The sequence below is a fragment of the Haliotis rufescens genome, unplaced genomic scaffold (assembly GCF_023055435.1).
Source record: "Haliotis rufescens isolate VD_foot unplaced genomic scaffold, xgHalRufe1.0.p SCAF_104, whole genome shotgun sequence".
Taxonomy (NCBI): Eukaryota; Metazoa; Mollusca; class Gastropoda; order Lepetellida; family Haliotidae; genus Haliotis; species Haliotis rufescens.
Window position 1 is genome coordinate 591,213 of NW_025963785.1, and position 22,942 is coordinate 614,154.

Genomic DNA, 22,942 nt, shown 5'->3' on the forward strand with positions numbered 1-22,942 from the left:
CCTTATTACAGTAGCCTGTGTCGGCCTGGCAGATCTTTCAGCCCTTCTCAGAGCCCACTATGCACACTTCCCTAAATGTGTCAATCTTGGCAACATCTTCCTACTACGACCTCTACAAATACTACTTGGCTGAAGACTCAAAGCTGAAGTACTGAGTTTCAGAACACTAACAACATACTGAAGAAATACTAGTATAAGTTTGTACATTTCACCAAACAACCAGAGCTCCAGATAACTTTTTGAGCAATTGAGTTTTTACTCGAAAGTTTCTTTTTTAATTGAGTTATTACATTTTTCATGGGTAACTAATATTTTTTCACTCATCTGTTCATCACTCTATTGGGTTTTCCCAAAATGAGTAAGCATTTAGAGATTTAAAAAAAAATGAAATAATGTTTTAGATGTATATGACGGTTCTAAATATAGCTGACTCAGAAAGTAAATTAGCTCGTAATTGTGTGTCGGATATTAGCTCTTTTGTATGCATGTTGAAAAAGCTTCATTGGGTATTTACGCAGGCTGTTTTCAAACAATTGCTTTTTTCATTTATAGCATGTGTTTCTGTAAGCAAGTTAATTGAAAGTAATTGGGTTTTGAATAGTTTTGGGGGGTATTTTACGCAAATACACAGCTTATCTGTAGCTCTGACAACATAGAAATATAGAAATCTTTTGAAAACTATCATTTAATCATACATAAGCATGACCATGGGTGAAGAAAATGAGTCATATCATCAGGGATACATCTTAGTATCAGTTTTCAGGTATCTCATTAACCAGATGTCCTATAGTCATGACAATTAAAAACTTTAACAGCAAAATTCAACAAAATAGATACAAACAAGGACAAGTAATTATAACTGATAATTGATCGGTTGAAACAAACCAGTCATGACTAATGATCAAGGAGTAGTCCCAACAACTCCCAACATTAACTAACAGTGAATTCCTAACAAAGAGCATTCAGTTGCTGAGTGAGGACTGGTGCAGGTGTGGTTCATCAGTCACTGGCGTCAGCAGGAAGCACAGGCTGTCCTGCTCCACACAACTCTCAGGTAAAACTAATACTCCCACAACACTCAGATGACAGGTCAAACGCTGCGCTTGGAGTAAGGCAGACAACATTTCCTGTTCTTGACTATGGCCCATCCTAGCATTTTCTCTATATCAGCTATGTGTTAGCCTGATCTGTTATTCAAATATTCTGTGATAATTTGACGATGACAAACTAATAATGATAACGCATACACTGAAAAAAGCAGTCTGACTCAAATAAGAACTTCTGCAAATACGAAACAAATATTCAAATATTCAAATACAAAACACAAAAATAAAAATATTTCCTGTTGATAAAGCTAAATACAGGGTAAATAATACCCCAGGCTGCCATCAGGACCTACACACGTCAGAAGATGCAGGCCCTGACTAAGCTCTTCAAGCCCTCATTTAAAAAACAAATAAATAGACACATAAATTTACTGCAGTCCATAAGGACCCATACAGTTGTGAAACTATGGGCACGACGCCAGATCTACCTACCACGTTCTTTCAGGCAGGCCCTTATTTCAAACACTTCTAACAAAATCATGAACAAATTAATGATGATTACCTTGAAGATATAGTAAACTCCTCACTTGAATAACAACATACACCAGAACTGAAACATCCTTGCAACCACTTAAACCTGCATCTTGCATCACTATGTCATCTGCCTGCATCTGTGCAATCCTGATGCCAGCGTCCCTCCACAAAAATAGCTCTAGATTAATTAGCCAATTTCCATGACACACTCTTCCTAATACACATGCAACTAAATAATTTCCAACTTTGTCAAACTTTCCTCCTCTATCACTGAAATCTGGTCAACTGATAATTGTGTTGCCATGGAAATTGAAATGCGCCAATCACAATTGTTACGAGACGTGCCTTGCACAGCTGTTAATGAGCTGGGTAAGAACAATGGAAATCCAAGACACTGTAACAAATGTTAACGATGACAACCCATTGTCTCACTGAGTTATGGGAAAATGGTCAGTGACAATTCCTTTGCAAAGCACCAAGTTCATGTGATATCATATCAATTTTCTTGACAGGTATATTGAAAACTGATTACTTGCCTGGGAAAATTTACAACAATTCAAAGAAATTAATTCCTTGTTTCTGTTTATAAGAAATACCATGTCTTGGCCAAAAATAAAAATACACCAACTAATTAGAGAAAAGAAGAAAACATAAATTTTAGTTATTGTAGTGTTTTTTGGGTAATCAGAAGTCCAGATAAATTGAGTATTTGCATAAATTAGGCAAAATAAAACAACATTTTCCAATCATATAGCACAAATTCAGCATCATGCTTATTGTAAAGTAGACATTTCACTAATAATGTCAGCTTGTTCCACAAATGAGACACTTTGCGATGTAAATTAGAAGCAATTTAAAACAGCATTTTAACAGTTATTGTTAGAAAAGCTCTAGTTATTGGTTCCAGAATATCCATTAAACTGGACCAAAGGGATTAAAACTTATTGAATAAGCAAGTTAACGTCTTCATAATTTTCCATGTGTTTTGTCATGGTTACTTCTGCGAAAGTACATTTATCCTTGGCTTCATGTAACAACCACTGTCACATGGTACTGTTGTTAACAAAATACTATTTATATATAAAAATGTATGTTAATTGTGCCAATGTGATTTAAACCATGCCACAGTCACTAAAATACAAGGACTTTCAAACTCTGAACATCAACTTTCTTCTTGAATTTCTGGCGTATCTAAATGTGACTCAGTCATAAGGTAATCTTATTAGTGCTTGATTTCAGTCTTCAAGAATAAGCATAAGTGTATCCTAACACCCTCCAACGGGTCACTTCATCAATATTCCTCGGGACATTAATTTCCTGACCATCACTAGCTTTGATGAGATAAACTGAAATGGCCATCTAATCACAGGTCAACATTAATCACCTTCACCATAATTTAAGTAAAACATTCTCCTGACCACGGATCGATGAACACTTACAAAACTACCCAGGATGTCCTTTATCCTCATCCTACTTGTATCTATAACCCAAGTACAAACTTGGAACCACTTTTGATGTTACAGTAGAATGAATGGCTGACATTTAATGAAATATAAATCTTTGTTCAACAAAAATAGCAGGGGGGGTTAGCTTGTATGACAAGGTTCAGAAAACTCCTTTAAAGCCAACTTATTAGAATCGTTCTGATAAATGCTTCCAGATATTTCCATGGGACTATTCAATTCACAACCTCATGTTTTCCTATAGCCAATGCATACAAATGTATCATGAAAGAATTTTTCTGATATTATGCTGCAATTCTATAAAGCAATCACAAAACGCCAGTTGTTCCTAGATTGGTCAATACACCCAGCCAAGCATCAGCCACTACAGGCTTTCATTGACGAGTCAGCCTTTTCTAATATGATTACAGACAACTTTGAAGTCATTTCATCACAGCTCAATAGTGTAACAGAAGTCTATAATGCATTAACTCAGCATGCATATGCGCCCCTTTCAGCTTCCATGGGAAACCAACTACTGCTGCGGCTTGTGGTAATTCTATTGTTTGGATATAATATTGAAGCAAGTGTTCATAGATATTGGACATGAAATATTACAGAGGGGGTTAGCTAAACAGGACCTTACAATTGCACGAGTAGACATAAATATTCCACCTGTTTAGTGTAAGGTTGCTAACTATAGTAGATAGCAACTGTAAGCAGGGTAACATGGATTCAGAGAAATTAAGGTTAGTCCTGGGTCTTTTTAAGCAACTGCTATAGGGTTTGCATCTAGAGATCACCTTTATTCATAACCCCTGTTCATGCCTATACACATGATCAGTAAAATATTGACAGCAGACTGACCAAGTTGCTGATATTGGGAAGTACAACAGCTGTGGCCATCAGTTTCTCTTGTTTTAAGCTCAACTTTAGGTAGTTTGGCCTTCCCTTGATGGTTTATACCACTTGAAGACACCAGGAGAAAATTCAATATGTTTCTAATTCATAATAACAGTGAGTGAGCATTGTTAGAATTTAAGGGGGCCTAGGTACCTTGAGATTATTTGGAATCCAGCAAGCACCTGAGCATGATGAAGGGAGTACATCATGGTAATAATAATAATACTGTAGGAGACACAGAAATGGGATTCACACATTGTACCTAAGTGGGGAAGTAAAACCTTGGTCCTTGGAATTGCAATTGCTTTAATCCCTAGACTACCTGACCATCCCTCACCCTTGTAAGAATATAAGGTGAATGTGTTGAAGGAAACAGGAAGGAAGTATTAACACGATTAGCTTCTTTCTCAGCAAAGCAAAACGTCTAACAGAAATTCTTATCTTGGTCCAAGTCTCATTTGCATATGCTGACCAGTTATTGTGTGTGTGACATGCCCAACAAGCAATGCTCACACACTACAGTACCCTTCAACACACATGTTCCCGTGACAGCCTCAATGCTCCCTGTTTACCTACTTGTGAGTAGGGTTACAAACACAGTCTCTGTGCAAACTTAATCTGACAAGGGTGGTCATGAACAGTCCACCCATCTTGTGATGAGCTGTTAATCCTCACTGGTCAGCTGTCACTCATGGACATTTGAAACACAGCTGGTATCCCAACTTTGAACCTTGGTCAGCCAAGCAGTAGAATCAAGAGCTCTTACCAACATTTAATCAACTCTTATACTTCTTAGAATCAATGGGCTTGAAATTGGCAATCTACTACCATAGGAACAGAACTACTAGAAGAAAGAACTGTTTAGATTCTTGCAAACTTGACATCTTTAGTGATTAGTAATTTCAGTAAAAAGAAATGTCACTTTTCAGATGCCAGCTTCATATGATGAGTCAATGAAGCTTACACATGCATTTGGGAAAAGAACAACATCAGAAACATTTAACCATTTCAGATGAATCTTGAAATAGGACAAAACAAATACTGCTGACCAGACAATTATAGTGTTTGACAGAAGCACAGCAGGGCATACCAGAAGCAAGGTAAACACCTACATGCACTGTACCTCATAGTCATACACCAGTACATGGAGCCTCCCTGTTCATCTATCATCACAAGTCCAGGAGATACATGCAACGTGCATGTGTCACAAGCTGCTTACCTTGCAGATATACATAAGCTACCATGTCATGACAACCATTAGTTATCTACACCGATGAATCATCAACACATGGCACACACCACATACATTAACTATCCAAATTGGTTATTTTATACACATCAATTCAGCATGTTCACCAGTTGGTATAATACCTGTCTGGCATAGGCTACATACCTTCAAGCATGTACACATTTCACATCAAGTGTTCAAATAAGGTGAAAGTCTACATATCAAGAGATCCTGGTCATAATCCTATTGCAAAAAATGAAACATTTGGAGGGTCCTTAGATTGAAGTGTGATAGCTACAAACCTCAAGAAACCAACATGAACAAGTGGCCCCTATATTTCTAACACTGTCCAGTGCACTTGTAGCTGCTTTTCAGACACATTTACCTTGACACTATTATGACAAATACTACAGATCAATATTTAACTTCAGTGGTTATGATGGGGGATATTTTCTTGATTTTATCACTTTTTCACAGGACATTCTTCAACATCATTACCAAACTTGAAATATATCTTCAGGACATTTTGAATGACAATCAGTCAATATCCTAGGAAATGAACCAGTCTGAATCCCTACCCCTGATTTATTACTATCTGACCAACAAAACATATATATCACTCAGCTACTAGCCAATCACAATGTTGAACACATCACCATAACTTTTAACCAACCTAATGGAACTTGTAAAGCGTAACTGATTTTTGCAGTGAAACAGAACCAAAATACTGATTGCCAGGTACTTCCTACACATAACGTCCAAACGGAGCATTGCAGTTAACTGTTGGATATCTCTATACAGAACACTACCAGTACAACTGTACACCCCATGTAGACAGTGTGGACGCGATTGTGACCTACATTAGTACAGGACAGAGGTGGTGAACATTGTCACCTTTTCTCCTGACTTCTCGATTCCATCAAGTCAGTGAAACAGCTGGTAGATAGTAACAGGCATAGTAACATCAATCTTACAGTAATGACAGCACTAACTGTATCAGCATGTACATAAATGTCCTTCGTATTCGATTTAGTTTTTTACAGACACAAATATTACCTTGTGATATTCATCCAGACATGTATATGTGTAGTATGATTCACTTCATGCATCACCAAGCCCTCACACTGTGGGATTTATCAACATCATGAACATGTATCTACCTCCTCAACTGCTCCACTGGGCCGACTGATAATCACAGCAAGCTTTTCCTTGTTAGATCTGTCTGGCTGTTTCTTGACAGGCAGTAGTTCTACTTCCGGGGGCTGACTGATCAATCCAGATGTTTCTTTAGTTAAATTCATCAGAGATCCAATAAGGTGTCTAGTTAACTGTGATGTACAGTACTAATATCTATCAATCCAATCTGGTCAGGATCTGTCTGTATGTGAACTCACAGTCCATCTGATCACACACACAGGAGGGTGAGGGCTACCAACATGTGCCACTGGACAGTGATCTCACACCAGCTTCTACAGCCTGCCTTAGGAACATCTACAGTATTGATCCTACAGTGTGCTTCATCCTTGAGTTGGGCAAGCTGGATGGGTAGTAATGTTTTAATATTTCAGAGAACCAAAGACAAATCATCCACACAGGAACTCTCTTTTTATGAGACTCTGATGATTGATATCTGTATTTGATTTTGAAGTTACACACTTCATGACAGGAAAATAATACTTGCAGTCAACCACAAACGAGTGCAGTTATCATGGTAATGCACAATTCAATTAATGTCGGTATTCTCTTGTTGTTATTGATTCAATTAAAATATGCAAATCCTACCAATGTCCTTGGCACCCAGTATACTACACACGTCACAGAAATCCTGTGCATATAATACTTGGAAATAAATCCTTTTAGACATGCCATTCATTAACCACACTGATTTACCATTAACAATTACTGTTGTCACTGTTGTTGGATTAATGCAATGACTTACGATGCTTATCATCTGACAACAAACTCCATACCTCATATGAAATATCACCAGACGTGTTGATGTCATACTGTAAACAGAGCACTGGCTCCAAATTTGAGCAGTAGGGAGTGGGGATGAAGTACTAAATCAGCACCATTGATTCACTATTCCTGGTGCAGATGGTGAAGGGGGCCACCATTAGGCAGGGACATTAAACCTTCAGTGGGCGATATATGTCACCGCTTATGTCAATACAGACAGTCAGACACAGGGCAAAGGCCATCAGCAAAGTCACATTGCTGAGCAAGCATCCTTTCTTACTACAGGGAAACACTGACCATGACAATCAATCTTTATTGATGTTTACATACTATAGAAAATTAGCTCATAACAAGTTACTAAGTTTCTGTTTCCGCGGTGCAACAATGTCCTAGCATGCCTAGTGAAAAGTAACATGTAACATTTACATAAAATGAGTAAGAAATTGGAGAAACATAAACAGATTATTAACCATGTTCAATTAATATATATATTGGATATGCAATATATCACTAAATTAGCTGCATTGATTGATTATTACATCTGCATTGATATTGTATCATAAAAGTGAGGCAGTAGGCATATTGGTTTGCTAAATTAATTTATCATGAAGTTGGCTAACTTGCTGGTTACAGAATAGAAGCGTAGGGTGAAATGACGATCACAGTTAAAGAAATCATGAGAGGCAGGCCAATTAGGACTGTGATGGGCTTGGAGAAGAATATGATAAATTATTTGGCTGTGTCTTAACATTATGTCTCATGTTTCATATTTCATGTCATGAAGTGATACAGTGACTGATCAATGTGCGAAAACATCAGTGGTCCCCATGTGTACAATGCAACCTGAGACAGTGGAAGGAGACATGTGACCTGTTCTGATTACCCTGGCACACAGCCTGGGTCCCCGGTCTGACTGACACAAGTGACAGTCTCCATCCTCACATCACTGACCAGACCCACACTTTGCTCTATTGATCTTCCTCCTTACATTCAATCTCAAATAAATGGATGTCTTTCCGGACACACAGATCCCATGCTTCCCCGGTTATATCTCGCACCATCTAAATTGAATGATGCTAGTATTATCAACGACAACACCCAAGTAGGTGTAGGCCTGAACATCGTCTTGATCTACAATGTCAAGGTTACAACAAGAGACAAAACAAATAAGAGTTCACAGCCAAAATAAAGACGCCACTGGACACTTTACTTTAATGTTTGCAGAATTAAACAAAACATGAAAGTAAAAGGGTCCCTGCCGTAACCCTACTACTAAAACTTAATAATGTGGGTTCCTAAATTAACATACCACAGGACCTGTTATGTTAATATCATATATTTTAAAACAATCTTAAAACCAAAAATGTTGAAGCTCATATTTATTACCTCTTAAACAACAGGGGTGGAAACTATGATTTTTAGTCCACTAGTTCTTATAATGAAAACATATAGCAAAACCCTTATAAATGGCACATTTCTACTAGTCCTTATAATACGTCAACTGTCAGCTGGTTCGGCAAGGGCAACAGGACTGGTGCCAATTTCTAACGCTGAACAAGAACCTCGAATTATTCAGACAATGATGCAGTCATTGCCAATAAATGCTTCCTATTCATACCACTACACCACACATCCTGAACATAGATTTACAGCCATAACATGGCCTGGTGACTTGTGTGCATTGATATCCTGCTGTCATCATGGGTGACAGTTTGTACAACATCCTTGCATGCTGACTGACATGTTTGTCTGTACGTTCCCCACAGGGCTCCATGTAACGACTAGTCACAACTCTCGACATATCAAAGCACATACAGTTCGCAATGTGATTGTGGTTATCAATGTGATTGTGGTTATCAATGTAATTAGCACCCCTGGGATAAAAGTCAGTGGCAAAAAGAAATGTTGATTGGCATGCCTGGAATTGGGTCTTTTTCACATTATACAGATATTTTATAATATGCATTCCTATATAAACATTTTCTCTGAAGAATTCATGTAATTTTTCACTTTGCAGGTAAACATTTAATGCCCTGCAAGGATAGAAATTGGCACTAACCTGGTAGCCCGGGCCTTTTGTTAAACATGTTAAAGGTATCCTGGTTAGTAGAATTTCAAATATTTTGGAGGTATTGCTATATTTTATCAATATTCTGGCCAAAGACATTCTTGGTTAATTTCTGCCCCCGATTGATTTTGTAGTGAAGTTGTCGCATTATGAGAACATTTGAAATACAAAACAAAACCCCTCTCAATTGGTAACTTTTTAGTGCTATGGTATTTTTCCCATTATGCAGTCATGTTCCATCCTGCATCACTCTGTGACGGAATGTAATCACCGGTCTTTCAAGCAGGTGCAAGTGTCACCAGTTTGATTCATGAAGTGAGTAAGTAAACTGCAATCAGCAATGACTAAAACTGTTTCGTCTGGACCAGAAGGGAAGTGAGTGAGTATGATTTACGCCACTTTTTGTAATATTCCAGCATTATCTCAATGGGCGAAACCAGTATTGGGGTTCACACATTGTACCCATGTTGGAAATCGAACCAGGGCCTTCAGTGTGGCGAGCAAATGCATTCATCACTAGGCTACCACACTGCCCCGGACCAGAAGGGAGCATGCGTCTCCTCAGATGAGGATTCAAATGCCAACCCGATGTCCTACACACCTCTGAGAATGAGCTCAATGACATTTCATGAATAAAGTAACACGATCCTAAACATGGTTTTCAAATCCATGATTCTGGAACAAATACATTCAAGCGTCTAGGTGCAAATGTCTACCATTTGTATAATGGGATGATGTTGCCATAGAAACAGACCAGCACATGGTAACCTTTAGGACATACAAGTTGTTGCAGGTAATACAGACATCCTTACAGTGCAGAGGCAGGTAAATCAATATTTTGGACCTGTTTTAACATGACAAATAATGGACAATATTCCAGGAATGCCCTCATTTACTGAATATTACTATCAGACAATTAGAATAGAAATACTTCAGGTAAACTGTTGGAGTTTTCTTCACAAACGTTGAAGGAAGTATGATAATCTAAGTCTGTACCAAAGTTTTCTCAGCATGCCTGCCTGAACATGGCAATTTTCAATAGAGTTTAGTGTTAAATGGATTATCATTAGCTGAGCTTAACAGGCCGAATAGAATTTCACTAGATGTGAGCTTCGGACTAGTGGCTAAAGTCTCAGACCATGCTTCCAGTACTGTAATATCAGTTGTCAAGTAATAGCATCCATCATATTAACAGTAGTCTATTCCTGTTTGACGTACTTACATTGGGTTGGTATATGGACAGGGACTGGGAGACAGATGTATGACACACTATTTACTGTAGGAATCTGTGTGTCAGGGGTGTATATACACAGACCTTATACAGTTTTATCAGTAATTGATACCTAAACCAACAGGAAATATATATAGCTGATGTGGTATGTTAGATATGACCTACCCAGACTGACATGATCAATCATTTCTTATACTTGCATCCTCCAACAAGTTCTTTTTTTCCAATGTTCAATACAACATCTGAGGGCCCTTATCCAAACATCAAGGAAGTAAGACTGCTGCAATGAAACTGCCACAAAAAATGCATGATATAGGAGAATGGCTTTTATGGTGGGAGGTGAACGAGCACCACTGAACTGACAGTAACTGTTTACTCCGTACTCGACCAGTGAATGGTATTCGCCCTGGGGTCATTATTACATCAACAGGCCATAAACCGAATGCTTGAGTCAACACACCCACAGCTTACAGCAGTACACTTAGTCCAGGTCGAAACAGGTCTGACTGTCATTAACTAGTGTAGCCGATAATTGGGGAAATATTTATGGTAACGATGAGTAGTTACTGTGTGGAACTGTTCCAGATAACCTTAGCTGGAAGGTTTCAAGAACAAATACCTGGTGTTCAAACACACATAAAATATTTACTTTGTTCTGTCAAAGAATAAATTCTGGATGTAAACAACTTGCCTAATCTTATACATTTGATACAAACTATACTTGTTTACCAAAGACCCAATAACTGCAGAACTTCTGCAAAAAAACACAATACAATTGCCTCACGTACATGTTCTCAATAAGCAAATTATGCATAGCAGTTTCTCAATATTTACTATCAAACAAGAAGTCTCCCGGCAAGGAATACTTATCTGCAATTTGACTGGACTACCTAGTTGGGTAATTTTTTGTGGAAACATGTCAGGGTGCCCCAAAAGGATTCCCACAAATCCTTTAACCAATACACACAGGAAATTTTTCAAGTTAATTGCCCCAAGAACGTGGCTATCGTCAAACACATATGAACTACTCAGTATCTGTCATTTCCGTTTAGACTAGCATGAATTTTCAATGCCCCATACAGAGAACAATGTGCAGTGCTGTATGCTTCACTAACACATGTATATTACACAGCAACTAAATTCTATATTCAAATGTATTTCAAGCCATGATTGTCTTTACAAAGCCAAACACCCCATGGATAGAAAATATTGTTTCAAGCTTTATTGTGTCAATAACTGTTCTTGGTGTGGTACAAAACTGATTTAAACGAGAATTATCTGCATAAAACACTTGATAGATCAGAGAGCAGCAGTTGTATTTGTAACACTGCCACACATAACTATGGACAGTTCATTAACATGATGAAGTACCCAAACTCTCAAACAATATTCTAAACAGTACCTCTGATCTTTGTTTGAGCACTTTTTGAAATACAAAACATCTGCCCTAAGTTTAAACACAACAGGCTACCATGCCTAAAAGACGTTTGAACAAAAAGCTATCCATAAAATAGGACTGGTTTCATATTTTAATGGGCCCTTACTAGTTTCATGACTCACCTGTGACAAAACACTCTAATATGGCCTCTGCAGTTCACCCCCGCTCCCAACATAAATAGCTAGAGCCCTAGTCATACATTTAATGTCGTCTATAGTATTATTCAGCTGTGGGGGAAACCAGGCACTTCACACACAGGGCTGTTCAGTCATCCTTGACACTCCCCTTGCATATACGGCCTGTCACTGTGAAAGGTTAAACAGTTTGCTTGGTTGGGTCACCAAGACATTCAAGCAGAGCATGTGTCTCCTTCAAGCACCGAGACACCTTTGGAAGAAAATTTGAATTTGAAAGTTTCAAATTCACACGTCAAACTTAATTTTCCTTTTTTTTAAAAGGGTAACAGGTCTGGATATAAAGAAATAGTTTGTCAGAATCATTTTTTGAAAATGGAATAATCAAAGTAGATTATTTTGAAATTACTTCAAAATATATGCTGAATCATTTGATCTCAATGTTTTTGCATAGCTTCAAAAACCCAGAACTTTAAATAGTAAGGAAGTGTATAGAGCATTGTAGAGACTGTTATCAGTCCTTCCTGTTCAAACGGCTCAGAGCATTCAAAGTACTTCAGCCAAATACGGGGATGTCAAAGCTCAATGATTCTGTAGCGGTCTGTCTGTCTGTGATGTAGATATTATCACATGCCTAATTCTAAGCTTGTCACAAATTCCACTAGATAATTACAAAATTACCCTAACCCTGAAAAGGTCATGGATGTTTACAAAGGCATGATATAGAAAGCTGACACCCAAAACTGCGATGAAAGCACTTGTTGCAAAAACTGACATACATTATTATAAAGTATCCCATAAGATGAAGCATTGGCTGACACATCAGTATATACCTACCACCTGTTACATTATGATGGTTCAAGGTGTGTCATGTTCAGTGATGATCCTTTGAATATATTTCTCTTGTGACTTCCACAGGTTTAAAGGCAGTAGAGTTATTCTGCTTACAGTAAACATGATTACTTTAATTAAAGTTACTGCTATAAACTGCAATATAGGATTCTGCTCTTTCAACCACCAAATGCAGATCAAATAATTTCAAAATTTGGTAGGTATGCATGCAGGTCAGCTTTTGATATACCTGCTTACACTGTGACACCAAAATCAATCAAATACACCACTGATTTCAAAAGCATGTGAACTGCAAAGCATTATTTCTAACACTTTTGACACTGTTCTCTCTTTTGAAATAAAAAAGATATCCTGGTTGCTGTACAAATTATAACACTCAAATATTAATGGGGATATTCTTTGTGTCCATGTGAGATCTGAATGTGACTGATTGCCGGGATATGTTGTCAAGCAAGCAGTATATAAATTTAGAAACTGAAGTATATTAAGCTTCATTTCAATTTAGTTTTTATTATTTTTCAATTTTTGACAGCATGAAAACAATTGTAAAACAGATCTATACAAAACTCTCAGCTGCCTAACAACCCCTAAGGAATATATAATATGCATCCTACCAGTTTTCATCTGAAGCCATTAAAATTCCTCTGTAATAGTTAAGGTTAAGGTAAGTATGTAATATGTCTATGACAGTCAGCTGGGGTGAGAACCCTGACACAAGCCACATTATCGCCAACTTGAAACAGGAAACACCTGGGGGTCACATTTTCAATGTTGACAAATCATGCTTTGGTGCAAAACTCCTTACTTAAAACACCAGTTCTACATGTCCTCTACATGCAACAGTTGTAAAACTTTCATTGTGTCACTTGGACCAGATGCTTATACCCTTTTTGCCAAGCATTATAATACAACATGATTTTTTTTTAAGATTGTTGAGACGTTGTACATTTTGGAATGTACACTAGCAAGCCAAATGTCTCTCCTTTCGTCACATCTGCCAACGAAGAAATCTTGATCCAGCAAGTGTATCATCACTTTGCTGTCCATCAATCACTAAATCAATGCTATGTGCATCCCACACACTCAGTAGAAGGCCCCTGTGTGACCCTGAACTGTGATAAGTCATAAGGTCAACAACATCCTCATATTTCACACAACCAGTCATTAGGCAATCAGCATTTCTCCAGCCAATCAGGTGAGACTACTGGAATTCCAACAACCTGAACTCCATAATGAGAGCTGTTACAGGCTATTACATTGAGTTGTGTATATAAAGGATAGATTTATATCATGGCCAGTGTGAGGCAATCACCTCTTTATCTTATCTGTGGCTGCAATCACTACTCCCTGGTACATGTGACTTGAGGACACAGCATCAGATAGGTCATGAATATCTGGACCACCAGAATGTAGAAATGATAAGCTGTTTTACATAATTGTAATGGTTATGTTTTAAAAGTACCGGTAGTCTTCTCTTCGTACATCAAAGCTGAATACAAATTCTTTACTTGCCTTTCATTCATGACCTAAAACACTGAGAAGACTTTTAAAACAAGGGAACGATTTACAAATGATTTTTAATTACTTTCTATCACTGTTGAGGAACCCTACACCTTGCTACTACTCATACCTGTTGGAAATACCTAGTTAGGTCATTGCACACCAAGCACACACTGCAAGTGGGGTCACATTATAGTTCAAGTTACTGCTCACACAAAGGTGTTGCTCTATTCACTGCACAAGTTGAAGCCAATAAAGGTAATATACACCATCTAACTACTCTCACTTGCATTAACAATAATAAAACACTCAATTATGTAAGGAACAATGAAAGGGCCAATTGACCTATCAGCACATTCTTAAACTACACTTGTACAGGTCTAATGAGGGCATTCATACATCTATGTTAATCTTTGTGTGCATGGAAGTCATTACCCCATGTTACACTAGTGTATTTACGACTACCTTAAAGGTATATAACAACCTATGATAAGAGTTGGTCAGGGCTGCACATGGCCCTGTGAGGACAGTGAAATGGGGCATTCTGATGTAACATTTAAGCATAACCCAAATCAACGCCTAGCTAACACTCTGAATGTAAAAATCTTGTCACTGTCTCTGCTCTTCCAAAGCAAAAACAATACTTGCTAATTCATTGTGGACATGGCATTATGGTATAAAACAATACTGTAAAATATTTCTTCTTGATGACATACTGCAGTTCAAATGTCATTGTTTATTTTTTATTAATCAGACTGCTTTTATTGTTTTGTGTATAATAAACCTTAGATGAATTAAAATCTTTCGCATATGTACTAGTTACGGCTCATCAACATGAAAAGTTTCATGACCTCACAATTGCCAACTAACAATATATTAATGGAATTCTGGCAGATTGTATCATTGCAGTAGTATGATGAGGACACATCAAATAAAAGTTCTGGTCTTGTATTTCTCAGAGGAAGATCATTTCTAAACAAACATTATTTCATGAACTAAGGGTCTGTCTGTTAAAATAGCTTGTTGATCTCAACCATGCTAACAGAACAGATAAATGAAAACAATAAAATTGTCCTGTAAATAAATGAAGAACAAATGTTTCAGTTATTACATATTTCTTAGGGATCTTCACAATATTTCTCAGAAAGAATTGTGTCCATGAAGCAGACTGACCGTAGTTCCAGGATATAAATAACATGTTATTTAACTCAAATGAGATATTGATTTTTTCAGAAAAATACAGAATTTTTCACTAAATTCATAATAGAATAATACTGTCAAAAACCACTGAACACGTTTTATGTAACATCAATATTTCTCTTGTCTACATGTGTAAAACTGTATGCTTCATTTTTGTACATCAGGGCATCATGGTTTGTGTCCTTGGGTTTTCCATTTCAACCAAAATCATATAATAGTCAATTCTTCCATTGCAATGAAACTACTTTGTGAGTTCTTCAATATTTTGTCTTTTAATGCTGCATAGCTGGACATCAATCTGAAGATGTTTCAAGTTGACAGGACAACAGACCATGAATTCATGAACACTAATCAAGACTGAGAAATAAAGTCTGGATAAATTTGGAGAACAATTTGCGAAACCAGCCCGTGGATGTGTGCAGGGTTGTGTTTGACCATGCTGTGGCCAATATTAGCCCTGACTCACACTGGACGCTCACACCACAGGCGCTGTAATGACAAGATCGTAATCAGGATGCACTTCACTTCAGTATCAGAATGAGGTCAGGTTCAGGCAGGTCACAGACCAATGAACAATACAAATTGTGAAGCAGACAATTCAGTCACGTTAATCAATAAAGGCTCAGATATGTTCTCCTGACAAACACGACAAAGATCTTGCTGCAGTCAAGATTAATTCTGTCGTGATATTCATGCAGATACTGATGCTGAACGTCTGTATTTTTCTCTGATAGAGAACTGATGGTGACTTTCTGATTATGATCTAAAAATAAAACCTTGCTTTGATGAGAGATTGCCTCACCATATTTGGAGGCTTCTTCAACCAATTTCAAGTCTTCTGGAATGAAAATATTTCCATCTGAAAGTGGCTGTCACTAACCAAATGAATAAACACTGTTCATAAGGAATTTGATTACACAGATCAAAACAATGCCATTGATCGTCAAAACCTCCATAAATATAAAGGCACATTCAATCCAGAAGCCCATGCCATGAATAAACATCATCCCAGCTACAGTTTCATCAGTGTGAGATGGAAGGCTTCTTGACATCCTTGACCACACTGTTCAATGACACACGAGATCTTTCCTGGTGGCTCCTACTGTAGTACATGAATTACTCCACACACTGTAGACTACTTTACAATCTTATCACAAAAAGACGAAAAAGTATTATTTATCTCTGAACAGTACAATAAACATGTTAGGGAGATTAAAATCACAATACTATTTTTGTACTGTTAAAAGCAAATATAAGGTGACAATTTTCACCTACAATAGTTTTTAATACTGATACTAATAGCCATTAGAAATGCCTTAACTTCATATTTATTACTATCTTCTTAATTCAACAAAGGCTAAACCTAGTTTGACGATTATAACTACATTGTGTTTCCCATGACTTTCCCACATATGTTTTTAATGACACAAGCAACCCAACAAGACAAGGTTCACATCCCAGATCCCTCAATTCAACTGGAATTTCCACCGGCAACTTAACCATGTATACCATTGTAAATATAACTAACAATCAGTCATGGACATATGATCATCTATGTTATCCTGTGCCATGGTGAGTCACTCAACAAGCTATGTTTAGTAATAATGACAATCCAAATGGAGCCTAGTCTAATAGAGTGAACCAATTTCATGCTCGGGAACATCTTGAAGATGTAGTCATTTCCTGCAAAGAAACACTGATTGGACCATAATATCTTCATACAGTCCACTGCTTCTTGTCCGAAATGGCCATTACATTTTAACATGTTTGATGACAAATCTCTTATCTGCAATAAAATCTGCAATATTCTCACCCTTAATTTCTTCTCTGATTCCCAAAGGACACCTAGCTTCACTAAGCTCAGATTCAGCAGCATGGCAAGATGACCAACGTGAACTTATGCCCCTGCATAACCCCCAAGCTATCGCATCTCTTGATTTTACCAACAGACGACCAATATGCAGAAATGGCTAAACATGACAATATTTTATTCATCATTCCTTTGCTCATTTTCCCTCCAGAGACTGACTAGCTCACAATGATTTGGAGGAGAACAATGCAACCATAACCAATCAACTTTAATGGAGACCTTGTTCCCAGCCTCTCAAGAGCTTCCTCCCACTCCGGGAATAGTTAAGTAATTATGCCCCATCATGAATTAAATCTGTAACATTTTCAACAATTTGCATGATTTGAATGATAATACATCGGAGAGTTGAGATCTATCAGTGTCTGAAATGAAGAAGGAAGGTCAGATGTTAAAAGTTACAGAGTTAGGGGGTCCTAGATTCAAATACTGTAGGGGCAAACTAAAGGACCACCTTCATTTTGAACAATGTTTTGTTTAAACATATTTTAGTCAGCTAAACTTGAAAGGCATAGTCGCATTACTGGCTTATATAAATAAATACTGCTCCCTCTTACAAAATTACATTGGTGTCAAGGTTGTGTGGTATTACTGGTTAATCAGTGAATTGAGGTTCAAACTGCTTTCCACACTATGTATCACAATATCATTTTTCCATGCTAAGTATATTGGGTGATTTCAAATAGCGATTTTTATCATTTGTTTAATGTCATACACTTTTCCAAAATATTGGGATACATTTAAAGCCGTCCCTAATAAGTGTAGACATCAAAACTTTAAGATTAAGCAGAAACAATACAAATTATAAAGTAAGAAGACCACCCATGTTACTAACACTACAGCCATGTGCCTATAAGACTAATGTATTTAAACTCAGTGAACAAACCTACCACTATTTCTTTGAAATCATGAACAGACATCTATTGTTAAATTCCTGTTACCATACAATATTGTTATAACTTTGGGTAATGGTACATGGAGCTTCTAATGTTATGATAAATAGGATTAGGACAAGTAAAGACAAAGTGAAGTGGAGACTCTCAATAAGAACCCATTGACATGCAATGTGTATGTACCTTACTATCTGACTTAAATTATTAGAAAGCATAACCATGATAACATTTAGCATGTTTACAGTCTATTTAAGAATGAAACAAATTTACATGATATTAAAGAACGATTAATGAATATGATGAAATGTTTTTCACAAATATTACAGAACTAGTAAGAAAAACTGAAATAATATTTAATATCATATCTGACATTTCATCTTCATTCACACTTTAACCATCAATACATTAGTGCTACTGGCGACACAATCAAATGTAGCACAGTTAACTAATGGATCATTTCATTACCCCTCTTCATTTTGGCATCTGTCTCATTATTCTAAAGAGTACAGACTGAAGCATCATGGTCAAGCGTCCTCGGGGTGTTTTAGTGGGATCAGATTCCATTATCACGCCAACGGTCAGATGACTCCATGCATCCCCCGACACTTTGGTTATCCATAGCATCCGCCCCTATCCTTAGTACTTCATAATAATGTTACTAACAAGATGCCTTCTACTCTTGTCAATCTCAAGGATCCGGGCATCCTATTAATGCACTTGAATACTTTGATCATTACTTCTGATCCTTTCAGCTCGAGGCTTCATGTGACAAAACAGAAGCATCTTTTCATGAGGAATGATTACCCCACATATATATTTTTACACTTTCATAAACTGATGTCATCATTTAATGTATCTATTCCAAATCCTGTTCTCATTTCAATCATGGAAAGTCACCATACCAGATACATATGTCCATATCATATTTGTATGCATAAAAACGCCTGACAAAATACATCACATGATACAACGCCTGAAACATAAAAATGCTTTTTATGTATCCCACTCAAACAAGTTAATTTCTTCTGCAATAATTTGATATACTTGACAGATTTGAAAAGCATATGTTCTCCAAAAGTCATATCATTAAATTAAATCTGTTCTTAGCCCATAACAGGCCTATTAATCAGTGTCAACTTATTCTCTCTCACACCAGCAGCATTTGTATTGTAAAGAGGACTCCTAGGAATGTACACTGTAAGTCTGGGAATTATCAACCCCGAGCCACTGACACTGACCCTAGCCTGGGGTTGGACATGTGTAGTTAATTCAGCCAAATGACAGACTTTGGCCACGATGGTTATCAATGAGCTTGACACTTGGCCCTGCTTCATTCAACAGACCTGACACAGAGACAATGCCAATTGCATCATGATCTAGCCCCCGCAGTAGGAAACTGTGTCACACTGACACAGACACTTAGAGACAAGATAAGCTGCTTAATGTATGATGAGACTTAATATCCCCAATGGTACACAGGAAGAGTATATATTTCATTTAGTCATTTACTTAACCAATTCGACAGTGGAAAAATCAAAGTATCATTTTCGTCCTTAAGGATTAGCAAGCGAGTTATAATTTCCAGTCACATCAGCAATATTTCAATCATATTGTGAGGGCTAGATGAAACTACATTGATGCTGCAAGTTCAGAATACCTAGTTCTCTTGACAATTGTATGGAAACACATACTAAAACAATAACAGGTTTACTTGACAAGTACTTTTAACGTGATTTTTGATCAGGCTAGTTAGTTATTGGCGATATAACCAAAACATCAATGCATTGGACAGTTAAGTTCAAGGACTGAGGGGGATAGTCTCACACTCACAGTGATGCTTGGGCTAATTCATCTACACCATTTCTTCTACTAATAAGGAAAGATTGATTTTCACTAATTAATTATTTAACAAAAGCTAAGAATAGACCAGTAAGAATTTAAAGGCTTTTAGTAATTGTCTCCAGATAGAAACAGCTAGCAAATGACAGAACAATGCCTTGTCAGCAAGCATCAATGCATGCCTTCATATACCATCATCAGTGTTGACATTCTAGTGTTCTAAATCCCTTAAATCAATTGATTTATTTCATCCGTACTTATTCAACTGCTGCATAATTTAACCTGCAGTTTCACCAAACAGAAGACGAGACATGTTCAAACATATTCAACTCTGAGACAATATTGAAGACAAAGCATTAGCTTGAAAGATCTGCCAGTATTATCAGTACAACACTGGGTGTGCACTAGGATCCAGGTATCAGTGTTATAATTAAGGGGATACATGGGGTAGGTTATAGCATGTTCCTTAAGCAAAGCTCCAGATAAGTAGTGTATTTACATAAAATAGGCAAAATAAATCACCATTTATTTACTGATTCAATGTACATGCATCACACATACATCTCACTTATTATTAACTAGACATGTATTGCTGTTGTGGGTTTATGTGATAAGTTACACACTTGGGGCAGCCCATGAGCAAATACAAATTATGTGAATATCCCGGGTAGGATAGGTCTTCAGCAACCCATGCTTGCTGTAAAAGGCTACCATGCTTGTTGTAAGAGGTGGTTAAAGGGATCAGGTGGTTAGACTCGCTGAGTTGGATGCATGTCATTGTATCCCAATTTTGTGGAACTATGCTTATGACATGATGCCAATCACTGGATAGGCTTGGCCAACCTCGATTATTTACAGACCGCCGTGGTGTAGCTGGAATATTGCTGAGTGCGGCGTTAAACCACAAACAAAGATACATATTAGAAGTCACATTTGCAGCAGAAATACTTTCAAACAATGCCTACTTGTTAGTGTAAAAATATGCAATAGACTGGAGTGAGTTTGCAATATTCCAGCAATATCACCGCTGGGGGCACCAGAAATGGGCTTCACACATTGCACCCATGACAGGAATCAAACCTGGGTATTCGGTGTGACGAGTGAACTGTTTAACCACTAGACTACACCACCGCCCCCAATAGACTGGACCCAAAGGGGTAGAACTATCAATACTTATTTGTGGATGAAATAATCTCTGGATCCCTAATTTTATCTAGACCTTCCATCCCACCCCTATTCCTACATTCTCAGTAGTATTATAAGTATATAACACATCCTTACTATCAACATGGGAAGCACATCTGAGAAAAGATATTTAAACAACATGAACAATGTTATCTTACACCTAAAGGGAAAATATTCCCAATATGCTGTAATTGGAAACAGCGGGATATCAATTATGACCAGAGATTTTTTCTATATTCTTTTCAAACATCTTAGCTATAGCGTATGCAAAATAAATAGTAATACATATTTTAACACTAGTTTAAAACGAGAAAGAAACACACATGGACTCTAGACCTATGGCCCCCTAACTGGCATAAACACCTGTTTTATAATATCCTTGCTACCTGTGAGTAAATACACTATACAGGATACACCTGACAAGAAATACACATTTCACAGTACCTTCAACTCTGCTACAAAAAACCAGATGTCCAGTAGCTGTTATGGTACTTCCAAATATCCTTTCATACACGTCGGCCATATAAGCTATGAAATGGTATCCTGACTTGACACTCTCTCGATCCCAACTATGACATTGACACCCACACGAATCTAAAAATAACTCGGGCTGGGGGAATAATTTCACTCATCCCTCATTCTTGAGACATTAGCTTACATGCCACCGGTCACATTAAATTGATGAAAGTAGAATTTATATTTTGTTTGAATGAAAATGGAGAACAGCAAATTGGCCGTACAAACTTAAAACACAGATGCTCCGATGAGGTGAAGCCACACACCTGAGCTACCTGCTCGTCACACACAGGTACATAGGCCGCGCTTCAGTGAACATGACAAACAAACCCCTACATCTACCGAAAGCTGCAAACTCAGCGATACCACACAGCCACATGGGGAAGAGTCAGAGGCTACGATACAACACTGTTTATGAGATCTATTGGAATTTACACCTGATGTAAATGAACGCACTTACTTTAGACAACTTGTCGCGCGTGTCGGCGCCTGAGAGCGAAGTAAAAGTACTCCCGGTGCACTAAAAATAACACCACAGTTATCAACGTCTATTCCACTGGTTTGATAAACCGAGCCAAATCACAAATACCAAACAGAAATATATCACATCCCAATCCTTGATCTTCATAAGCGACCGATCACAGGTATGTCCGACGTTTGTGTGTGACTCATCGGTATCCGTTCCGAGACATGTCTAACTAGGTCAATTTGAAAATCCCGTAGGTACGGTCACCCCCAGCGAAAGACAACTTACCAATGTCCAGTGCACAATGGGGGTTGTTTATCAATATGACGTCTCCTGCAAGATGAGGTAAAGGAAAACAATCCTATAATATAACTTGATCACTTAACACTTACTAGTTTGTGAATACGGATGTCGCCAGAGCGTCACAGCGCCGGATAAACAGGTAAGCGCGCGCACCTAGTAGTGTCCACCTAAAGTGATGACGTAGAGCACAGGATTAAATTTTATTATCTCCACGATCAAGGCTTGTTGGATTACTCACAACGAACGCCTCTCCAAAACGTCTTAAGAAATTAATTTGCAGTGACAGTGACTGACATTTTGTCGAATTGATTAGCACATGTGCAGAGAATCAAATATGT

The 22,942-nt window shown here is 37.5% G+C and overlaps 1 protein-coding gene across 6 annotated transcripts in view; it reads right to left on the reverse strand.

Moving 5' to 3' along the window:
- The window catches only part of LOC124131608 (neuroglian-like), a 66,721-nt gene that overhangs the window by 20,278 nt on the left and 23,501 nt on the right, over nt 1–22,942 (reverse strand). The window contains exon 1 of one of the 6 annotated variants that reach the window (XM_046494978.2): nt 22,694–22,801. The exons of 1 other annotated variant lie outside the window; for it this stretch is intronic. The gene's annotated coding sequence lies outside the window, so the exon portion shown is untranslated. Of the gene's footprint in view, nt 1–6,209; nt 6,337–21,763; nt 21,871–22,295; nt 22,499–22,589; nt 22,802–22,942 lie in introns of those variants that run through there. 4 more of the 6 variants (XM_046494980.2, XM_046494982.2, XM_046494983.2 and 1 more) reach the window with 4 other exon arrangements.